Source organism: Haliotis rubra, unplaced genomic scaffold (assembly GCF_003918875.1).
Source record: "Haliotis rubra isolate DU_JTF1 unplaced genomic scaffold, ASM391887v1 Scf401, whole genome shotgun sequence".
Taxonomy (NCBI): Eukaryota; Metazoa; Mollusca; class Gastropoda; order Lepetellida; family Haliotidae; genus Haliotis; species Haliotis rubra.
This window is the reverse complement of record NW_025767082.1, coordinates 646,768-658,988: the sequence shown is the minus strand read 5'-3', so window position 1 is coordinate 658,988 and position 12,221 is coordinate 646,768.

Genomic DNA, 12,221 nt, shown 5'->3' with positions numbered 1-12,221 from the left:
AAGCTTGGACGTTACGGCAAAAGGATGAAACAACGGTAGGATTGAGGAGCTCGGCTGAGCCTCTGAAGCTTCCACAGCACTGAGTACAAACCCAGCCCTTGGGCGAGCTTTTATCGGCAACGCGCTAAATCTGGACGAAAGTCAGACTGAAGAAGCTATTGCTGTCACAGCTAGTATCACCTTGTCACGTTTCATGCGGCCCAATACAAACCTTGACTATCTACTTCAGATTTAATATTTCGAGATGAATCTTTCGTACTTAAATAGCTCTGAAAATATACGGATTTATACATTCTGTGTTAGGGGTTTTCTACGGGTTAATATTGTCGGTACTTGGCAACTGATACCGCCGACAGAACACGTGTAGTGCTTACATTGGCCAAAAGTTTGGTCAGTACAAACGTGTCTTATTATTACAAAGAAATGCCATTTAGGGTCAGTAACAGCTCAACTGAGTGATTAGGATATTAGAATTGCAAACGACATTATTGGATATATTTCATGGTTTTATTGTGAGGGCAGAAGAGATAGGAGTGTTCTATTTCTTCTTAATGTCCTGCATGTGAATACCCCAGCCACATAATACAGATTAACTTTCTTTTTTGAACGGTAACTAATAAATCAAATATAGATGATGCCCATATAGTCGACGTATCCTCTCATCATTGCCTTCAATGGTAATTGTGAAACCAGTGGTGCGCCGGGTTCTATTTTTACACAAATTCATTTCTTATTTGGCAATTTATTTGGCAATATCACGTCGGGCGTTAAGATGGAACTTGGTTACCCCCGTTTAGGTGTAGTATCCTCCTGTATATCTGTCTGATGACAGGCGCCGCACCCCTAATGACATTCTCCTCTGACCCTAACGCCGCCCCCTAATTCTGCCTCCACCGCCCCCGCCGGCTGATGCCGCACTCCTCAGTACACCAACGCTGAAATCCCTCTGCCACCTCAGAGATGAAAACCAAGATGGCCACATCATGACACTAGCCTACCCCCGACCCTCCCCGACACCAGCGTACCCTCCCCTCTCCCTGACACCAACATCCCCCTACCACCACCCACCCTGTAAAGCCAGGTGTGTCGAGGTTCCACCAGGTATGATAATAATGATGCACTATTCTGACCAGAATAATAACAGAAATTTGTGGCAAGATATACCATAACATGAGTGAGTGAGTTGCGTTTTACGCCGCACTCAGCAATATTCCAACTATATGGCGGCGGTCTGTAAATAATCAAGTCTGGACCAGACAATCCAGTGATCAACAGCATGAGCATCGATCTGCACAGTTGGGGACCGACGACATGTGTCAACCAAGTCAGCAAGCCTGACCACCCGATCCCGTTAGTCGCCTCTTACGACAAGCGTGGGTTACTAAAGATCAATATTCTAACCCGGACCTTCACGGGTCACCACAATATGACGTACTGTTTGAAACTATTTTATATATTCTGCTTTAAAAAAGAAAATAATATAATCATGCAATAATTTATTCATTAAAATATTCAACAAACAGGATAGACTTACAGCCGACAATTCGTCAAAAACAGAGAAATAATGGTATTGAGACACAATCAGAAATCCTCAGACTGTATCTTCTGAGGATAAGCTATAGAATAACAACACCGGGCTGTTTTCCTGTCTTAATATACTATATGTCGATTGTATTAAAGACAACACAATGTCATTGTTTTAATGTGAAAATCAAGCAGCTAAGTATCACGTCTGAAATGTGTAAATTTCTGAAAATTTATTTAAGATGTCACCTTTGCAAGGGTCATACATAATATGCCTCCTGGCTATTAACTTTCTACAAAAACAACGGTGGAACCTTTAGCTGTAGGTTACATAGACAAACGATTTATATATAATTTAGTATATGATATATATGATTTTGATGGAAACAAAATGTGAAAACAATGATATAAGAGAAAAGACTTTTGCAGTGCAGATAGGGATGCGCAGATGGGAAGGTTATGTGGTTCAGGGACTGTGTGAGAGACTGTTAGGTACATTGTTGGCTCGTCAAGCTGAAGATCAAGGGATCATTCCACGGTCCTTCCGTCGTGACGGGCATTACACATTGAGAACAGTAGACGTAAAGTCACTCGGGAGATGTGTCTGTAAAGTATATTCACACGGGAGATATATCTGTGAATATTCACTATATTCACTCGGGAGATATATCTGTGAAGTATGGAGATATATGTAAAAAGTATATTCACTCGGGAGATATATCTGTGAAGTATATTCACTCGGGATGTGTCTGTGAAGTATATTTACTCGGGAGATATGTCTGTGAAGTATATTCACTCGGGATATATGTCTGTGAAGTACATTCACTGGGGACATATGTATATGAAGTATATTCGCTCGGGAGATCTGTTTGTGAAGTATATACACTCGGGAGGTATGTTTGTGAAGTATATTCACTCGGGGATTCATATATGAAGTATATTCGCTCGGGAGATATGTCTGTGAAGCATATTCACTCGGGTGATATATCTGTGAAGTATATTCACTCGAGAGATATGTCTGTGAGGTATATTCACTCGAGAGATAAGTATATTCACTCGGGATATATGTCTGTGAAGTATATTCACTCGAGAGATATATATCTGTGAAGTATATTCACTCGGGATATATGTCTGTGAAGTACATTCACTCGGGACATATGTATGTGCTGCATATTCACTCGGGATATATGTCTGTGAAGTACATTCACTCGGGACATATGTATGTGAAGTATATTCACTCGGGATATATGTCTGTGAAGTACATTCACTCGGGACATATGTATGTGAAGTATATTCATTCGGGAGATATGTTGTAAAGTATACTTACTCGGGAGTTATGTGTCTGTGAAGTACATTCACTCGGGATATATGTCTGTGAATTACATTCACTCGGGAACTATATATGTGAAGTATATTCACTCAGGAGATATGTATGTGAAGAATATTCACTCGGGAGTTACGTCTATGAAGTACATTCACTCGGGAGATATGTCTATAAAGATATATATTCACTTGGGGATATGTATGTGAATAAATTCACTCGAGAGATATATATATGAAGTATATTCACTCGGGAGATATGTCTGTGAAGTATATTCACTCGGGAGATATGTATGTGAAGTATATTCACTCGGGATATATGTCTGTGAAGTACATTCACTCGGAACATATGTATGTGAAGTATATTCACTCGGGATATATGTCTGTGAAGTACATTCACTAGGGACATATGTATGTGAAGTATATTCGCTCGAAAGATATGTCTGTGAAGTACATTCATTCGGGAGACATGTTGTAAAGTATACTTACTCGGGAGTTATGTCTGTGAAGTACATTCATTCGGGATATATGTCTGTGAATTACATTCACTTGGGAACTATATATGTGAAGTATATTCACTCGGGAGATATGTATGTGAAGAATATTCACTCGGGAGTTACGTCTATGAAGTACATTCACTCGGGAGATATGTCTATAAAGTATATTCACTTGGGGGATATGTATGTGAATAAATTCACTCGGGAAATATGTATGTGAAGTATATTCACACGGGAGATATGTCTGTGAAGTATATTCACTCTGGGAATATGTCTGTGAAGTATATTCACTCAGGGATTTATATATGAAGTATATTCACTCGTTGGGAATATGTCTGTGAATAAAATTCACTAGGGAAATATATATGTGAAATATATTCACTCGAGAGAAATGTCTGTGAAGTATATTCACTCGAGAGAAATGTCTGTGAAGTATATTCTCTCGGGAGACATGTCTGTGAAGTATATTCACTCGGGGGATATGTATGCGAAGTATATTCACTTGGGGATTTATATATGAAGTATATTCACTCAGGAGATAGGTCTGTGAAGTATATTCGCTCGGGAGATCTGTTTGTGAAGTATATACACTCGGGAGGTATGTTTGTGAAGTATATTCACTCGGGGCTTTATATATGAAGTATATTCACTCGGGAGATATGTCTGTGAAGTATATTCACTCGGGAGATATATCTGTGAAGTATATTCTCTCGGGAGGGTATGAAGTATATTCATATATGTATGTTAAGTATATTCACTCGGGAGGTATATTCACTCGGGAGATATATCTGTGAAGTATATTCTCTCGGGGGTATTTATATGAAGTATATTCACTCAGGAGGTATGTCTGTGAAGTATATTCACTCGGGAGATATGTCTGTGAAGTATATTCACTCGGAAGATACGTCTGTGAAGTATATTCACTCGTGAGATATGTCTGTGAACTAGATTCACTCGTAAGATATATCTGTGGAGTATATTCACTCGGGAGATATATGTATGAAGTATATTCACTCGGGGGATATGTATGTTAAGTATATTTACTCGGGGATTTATATATGAAGTATATTCACTCGGGAGATATGTATATAAAGTGTATTCACTCGGGGAATATGTATGTGAAAAGTATATTTACTAGGGGATTTATATATGAAGTATATTCACTCAGGAGGTATGTCTGTAAAGTATATTCCCTCGGGAGGCATGTCTGTGAAGTATATTCACTCAGGAGATATGTCTGTGAAGTATATTCACTCTGGAGAAATGCCTGTGAAGTATATTCTCTCTGGACATATGTATATGAATAATATTTACTCGGGACATATGTCTGTAAAGTATATTCACTTGGGAGGTATGTATGTGAAGTAAATTCTCTCGGGAGTTATGTGTGTGAAGTAAATTAACTCGGGAGATATGTTTGTGAAGTATATTCTTTTTTGATATATGTCTGTGAAGTATATTCGCTCGGGAGATATGTCTGTGATGTATATTCACTTGTGACATATATCTGTGAAGTATATTCACTCGGGAGATATGTCTGTGATGTATATTCACTGGGGAGATATGTCAGTGAAGTATATTCACTTGTGACATATATCTGTGAAGTATATTCACTCGTGAGATATATCTGCGAAGTATATTCACTCGGGAGAAATGTATGTGAAGTATATTCACCCTTGAGGTATGTAAGTGAAGTATATTCACTTGGGATATATGTCTGTGAGAGCATGTCTGTGAAGTATATTCATTTGGGATATATGTCTGTGAGGGTATGTCTATGAAGTATATTCACTCAGGAGGTATGTCTGTGAAGTATATTAACTCGGGAGGTATGTTTGTGAAGTATATTCACTCAGGAGGTATATCTGTGAAGTATATTAACTCGGGAGATATATTTGTGAAGTTAATTCACTGTGGCGTTATGTCTGTGTTCAGATAAAAGTTCTTTCCACCCAGTGCCAAAAGAAACCGATACAGCACGATTAACGAATTATCTTATGTACAGGCAACCTCCTAGTTCTGATAGTTACCACTTTCATATGTTCTAACAGTACGTGACTGTAATATATACGTTACTGCTTCAGATGTACTAACAGCAAGTGAGTGTTCCATATGATATCTCTTTCAGATGTACTGACAGTACGTGACTGTAATATCTTTCAGATGTACCGAGAGTGAGTATTTTATAAATATCATGTATAAGCTTTTCAGATGTACTGACAGTAAGTGACTGTTCTATATATGTATACATCTTTCAGATGTACAGACAGTGAGTATTTTATATATGTATAAGCCTTTCAGATGTACTGACAGTGAGTATTTTATATATGTATACATCTTTCAGATGTACTGACAATGAGTATTTTATATATGTATAAGCCTTTCAGATGTACTGATAGTGAGTATTTTATATATGTATACATCTTTCAGATGTACAGACAGTGAGTATTTTATATATGAATACATCTTTCAGATGTACTGACAGTGAGTATTTTATATATGTATACATCTTTCAGATGTACTGACAGTGAGTATTTTATATATGTATACATCTTTACAGATGTACAGACAGTGAGTATTTATATGTATATATATGTGAGTATTTTATATATGTATACATCTTTCAGATGTACAGACAGTGAGTATTTTATATATGTATAAGCTTTCAGATGTACTGACAGTGAGTATTTTATATATGTATAAGCTTTTCAGATGTAGTGACAGTGAGTATTTTATATATGTATACATCTTTCAGATGTACTGACAGTGAGTATTTTATATATGTATAAGCTTTTCAGATGTACTGACAGTGAGTATTTTATATATGTATACATCTTTCAGATGTACTGACAGTGAGTATTTTATATATGTATACATCTTTCAGATGTACAGACAGTGAGTATTTTATATATGTATACATCTTTCAGATGTACTGACAGTGAGTATTTTATATATGTATACATCTTTCAGATGTATGTACTGACAGTTTATATATTCTTTCAGATGTACAGATCTTCATATGAGTATTTTATATATGTATACATCTTTTTTCAGATGTAGATGAGTATTTTATATATGTACATCTTTCAGATGTACTGACAGTGAGTATTTTATATATGTATACATCTTTCAGATGTACAGACAGTGAGTATTTTATATATGTATACATCTTTCAGATGTACTGACAGTGAGTATTTTATATGTATAAGTATGTACATCTTTCAGATGTGACAGTGAGTACATATGACTTTCAGTGTAGTGAGTATTTTATATATGTATACATCTTTCAGATGTACTGACAGTGAGTATTTTATATATGTATACATCTTTCAGATGTACAGACAGTGAGTATTTTATATATGTATACATCTTTCAGATGTACTGACAGTGAGTATTTTATATATGTATACATCTTTCAGATGTACAGACAGTGAGTATTTTATATATGTATACATCTTTCAGATGTACAGACAGTGAGTATTTTATATATGTATACATCTTTCAGATGTACTGACAGTGAGTATTTTATATATGTATACATCTTTCAGATGTACAGACAGTGAGTATTTTATATATGTATACATCTTTCAGATGTACAGACAGTGAGTATTTTATATATGTATACATCTTTCAGATGTACTGACAGTGAGTATTTTATATATGTATAATCTTTTCAGATGTACTGACAGTGAGTATTTTATATATGTATAAGCATCTTTCAGATGTACAGACAGTGAGTATTTTATATATGTATACATCTTTCAGATGTACAGACAGTGAGTATTTTATATATGTATACATCTTTCAGATGTACAGACAGTGAGTATTTTATTATGTATACATCTTAGTGTATAGTATTATTGTATATGATGTACAGACAGTGAGTATTTTATATATGTATACATCTTTCAGATGTACTGACAGTGAGTATTTTATATATGTATACATCTTTCAGATGTACAGACAGTGAGTATTTTATATATGTATATTCAGATGTATAAGTATTTTATATGTATACATCTTTCAGATGTACTGACAGTGAGTATTTATATATGTATGAGCCTTTCAGATGTACAGACAGTGAGTGAGTATTTTATATATGTATACATCTTTCAGATGTACTGACAGTGAGTTTTTTATATGTATAAGCCTTTCAGATGTACAGAGACAGTTTATATATTTATATATGTATGTACCTTTCAGATGTACTGACAGTGAGTATTTTATATATGTATACATCTTTCAGATGTACTGACAGTGAGTATTTTATATATGTATAAGCCTTTCAGATGTACTGACAGTGAGTATTTTATATATGTATAAGCCTTTCAGATGTACTGACAGTGAGTATTTTATATATGTATAATCTTTCATGTACTGACAGTGAGTATTTTATATATGTATACATCTTTCAGATGTACTGACAGTGAGTATTTTATATATGTATAAGCCTTTCAGATGTACTGACAGTGAGTATTTTATATATGTATACATCTTTCAGATGTACTGACAGTGAGTATTTTATATATGTATACATCTTTCAGATGTACAGACAGTAAGTGAAAACTTTATATATGTATACATCTTTCAGATGTACTGACAGTGAGTATTTTATATATGTATAAGCCTTTCAGATTTACTGACAGTGATCATTTTATATATGTATAAACCTTTCAGATGTACTGACGGTAAGTGACTGGTTTATATATGTATACATCTTTCAGATGTACTGACAGCAATTGAGTGACTATATATGTATACATCTTTCAGATGTACTGAAAGCGTCCTTAATTGACATCAGACTGGCCGCTGCCCATTCTTTAGTCGAGGTAAGTTTACTCTCTACATCGATTTCTTTGCATTAAAAGGCAGGCATAGTTTAATCATGACGTTTAAAGTAAGGATAGAGGGAGTTGAAATGAGTGCACATCGCTTGATTTGTTTTGGTCATTTAACTGCAATCTTTTCAAGTTGTGAAAAAACATTTTATACTGGAGTGTGTCAATAAAAGTAAACATCTTACAATTTGGGATTCTCAAGGAGATACTTTATGTGGAATTAAAGGTTTGCAGGATTGTTAAAAAATATACATAATGTGTAATAAATTGAACAATACTTTAAAAGTGTGTAAATAATGAATTGCACAGGCGTTTTCAGCAGTTCTGTTTTTTTATATTTTGACAGCAATCGTCATTAAGACAATTCCTTTGTTTGAAACCCGTTAATCGTGTCGCGGTTGTTGTGTATTGCACGCAGACGCATCCCAAAATGTGTTTGTAAACGTTTGTCATAAAACATGAAAACGATACATGAAAAGTGCATGTAGAAAAGGTTTACCACGTAATGCACGTGCAATGTGTCGGATACATGAATAGAGACGACGAATATGAAACGCCAAAACAAATGAATCCTTTCAGTATGGATCGAATGCTTCTGACAGAAATATTGCCATTAGAAATTAGGAAGCAGTGGAGTCCAAGTCTGCCTTTGCAAGACACTTCAACGTCCACCACAGCACCATATCTCGATTATGGCAGCGACATATTCGCTTCAATTCGACCCAAGATCGTGACCACTCCTGTTCATTACCGATTCATCCGGGTGTTTCACCTACGTGAAGAATGTCCGACCAAATCATCAGAAATCGTCTGAGAGAAGTGGGAACATATCGAACAAAACTGGGAACAGTACTGACACCACTATACCGACAACGACTTGTCCAATGGTGCAACAGTTTACAGGCATGGAACCTGGGGAACTGATGACGCGTTTGGTTCAGCGTTGCCTCCTGCAACGTCGGGGTGGGAGACAACGTGTCTACACGGACGTTTTGTGCCAAACTGCGTTCGACAGGTGGACAGATTTGGTGGAGAAAGCGTCATGGTGTGTGGAGCCATGTCCTACACGGGTAGATCAGAGCTAGTGGTGGTTCAAGGCAATCTTACAGCAAATCGCTACATCGGCCAAATCCTGCGATCCCACCTCCTCCCACTTTTTAACCGCCAGAGGGAGCTGTTTCAACACAACGCTCGACCCCACACAGCTGGTGTAACAGGTGCCATTCTGGCCAATGCAAACGTCAATGTCCTTCCCTAGCCTTCCAGATCGCCTGTTCTGAAGCCGATCGAGCATCTATGGAACGAACTTTGGATGGGCGCGTCCGTAGACGTCACCATCGTCCTCAGACACTCAGAACTTGCCAACGTGTTGCAGGACGAATGGCGAAGAGTTCCCCCAAGCAAAAACCGCGTGTCCACACATGTGCATCTATGTTCAAGCTTAATCAACTTATGTAGAGTCAATTAAATACGTTTAATTCATTTCCTTATTCTTTGGCCTGTGCGGTTTTTTTTTGTTGTTTTGGTTTGAAGACGTTATATCAACGCAATGTTTGATTTTAATAGGTCTGAATAGGTCTGGGTGCCTTTGTACAAAGCGATCTTAGCGCTAAGGTGGCCGTACCTCCCATACCTTAACATAGACTTAAGGTAGTCTTAGCGCTAAGGTTGTTTTGTACACCAGCACCCAGGTCTAGTCGAGGCGCTACTTCCGGTACCAGATTTCCGGGGACAAGCCACACTCCGGCGCAGCGATGACTAACATAACATCACTGCCACAGGCATATCACGTGACCGGACTTTTCTCTTGTTTGTAAACAAACGCGCATATTCATAATAAGAAGAGACTGGACTCACGAAAGCTTTTCGGCGCTCTCTTCATAACGTTTTACATTGTTACATATATGTCTTCCACAACTGCGACAGTAAGGTCTATGACAGTACATATTTAGATATCAAACTGGCTGCATCGTTTGCTCTCCATCAGCTTCGATGACAGCACGTGGAGCCGTACAACCTATGTAAACAAAGGATCGCTACGCAAATCGAAATAGTGTTACATGTTTTTGGATATTTTCTCAGTGAAACTAAACCATTCTATTAAAGATGTTTAGTTAGATGTGTAGACTCGTCAAAAATAAAAGAGTAAAAGAAATATGTACATTATATTGAATGGACATTGCAAGATGTGACGAATCGTCACATTTTTCTGGCCTGTGGCAGAGGTACTATGCTGGCTTGCCGCACGGAACTCTGGGTAGGAGAGTGGGGACAAGCGTATATTCAAGAAAGAACCACTTCGAATTCTGGTTCCAAATTGCGCGACCGCTAAATATAACTTCACTAGATCGGACCAAGTGTAATACCACACTTGGCTGTCACAGCTGCTGACAGTCGTAATAGTTGGCTAATTTGGGGATGGTTAGATCGGATATTTGTTGTCATTGCACATATTATCGGTTCCTTACTGACAACTTACAACCGTGAGACCATTCGAAAAGGTTCGAGCGAGAAGACGTCATACTAAGAGAGAAACGATGACATTTTCTGCTGTATTTCTCTGTATGTATTTATTACATACCATTTTCATGACACTGACTGTTTTAATCCAACTCTAAGCGTCACAGCTGAAACTTCCGCAGAGGTTACCGTGACCTGATTATCACTCCGCGCAAGGGACTTATTACATGTATGCGTGAGATCGCATTCCACCGCCTCACGGCATCAATCAAGTACCAAAGTTTGATCACGAAAAGAAGAAAACAGAATAACGTTTGACTCAAAAGAACCTCCATTTCTTAGCAATAATGTTTCAAAGATATCATCTAGGACACTCTTTGGAGAAGACACCATGATGAGTCCGGCAGCCGTGCAGTACCGAAATCGGAATGCAATACGGAATTTACCTGAGTTCGCTGTATTGCACGGCTGTATTGCTAAGATTAAATGGGTATGTAATAACGCTCATACGCTGTAGTGTATTGTTCACTTCATCCGGAAGGAATTGTGGACGTAAATAAAATCATATTGTGAAGTAAGATGGGAATGACGTCACACAAGGACGAAGTCAACAGAACTGTTTTTGACGTCACAATTAGGGGAGCTCAAAAAAAAATTAAAAAGAAATAAAGGATGACCAAAAAAAAGTTATTACAGTCTCTTGTGTGTCAGGCAGATTTCATTCATTACCGTCGCTCTCTCAAATCAGTATAAGACATGCTCACATGTTCATGTGCATCTATGACTTTCATCTAATATGTGTGGTGCTACTGAAAGTGGGTGAAGGTCTTCACCAACCCAAGAGGCGACTAATGGGATCCAGTGGTCAGGCTCGAAGACTTGGTTGAAACATGTCATCGTATACCAATTGCGTAGATTGATGCTCATGCTGTTGATCACCAGATTGTATTGTCCAGACTCAGTTATTTACAGACCACCACCATAATATTGCTTACAATAGTATTCTGCTCCTTGGGACAAGAAAAAAATGTTTTAGCTGGCGGTAAGTGACGCAACACAATCGTTGTTAAACATACCCGTGAAGATACGGGTTAGAACTGGCCTTCACTAACCCATGCTTGTCTCAAGAGGAGACTAACTGGATCGGGTGGTCAGGCTCGCCGATTTGATTGTCATCGTATCCCAATTGCGTAGGACGATGCTTACGATGTTGATCACTGGATTTTCTGGTCCAGACTCTATTATAGCTATAAGACCGCCGTCAGAATGGCGTTACACACCAACCAGCCAACGTTGTTAAATAGTAAAGCTACAGAAGTCTCCATAAAATACCGTGGATACCACAGCAATACCGTGCAATGGCACATCCCTGCTTAAGGTCCTTCTAGGGGCGCTTCGCTCAACATTACATGTATCGATTCGTTCTGGGATCCCGGCGTTAAGCAGTAAATCCTGCCTGGCAGGCCTTGGCTTCATCTCTTTACTATACAGTTATTGGGGTATATTTAACACCTACCTCGTACTGACGGAATCACGCATACACACGCATACACTCATCATGTTGTGTATGTTAGCATACGTA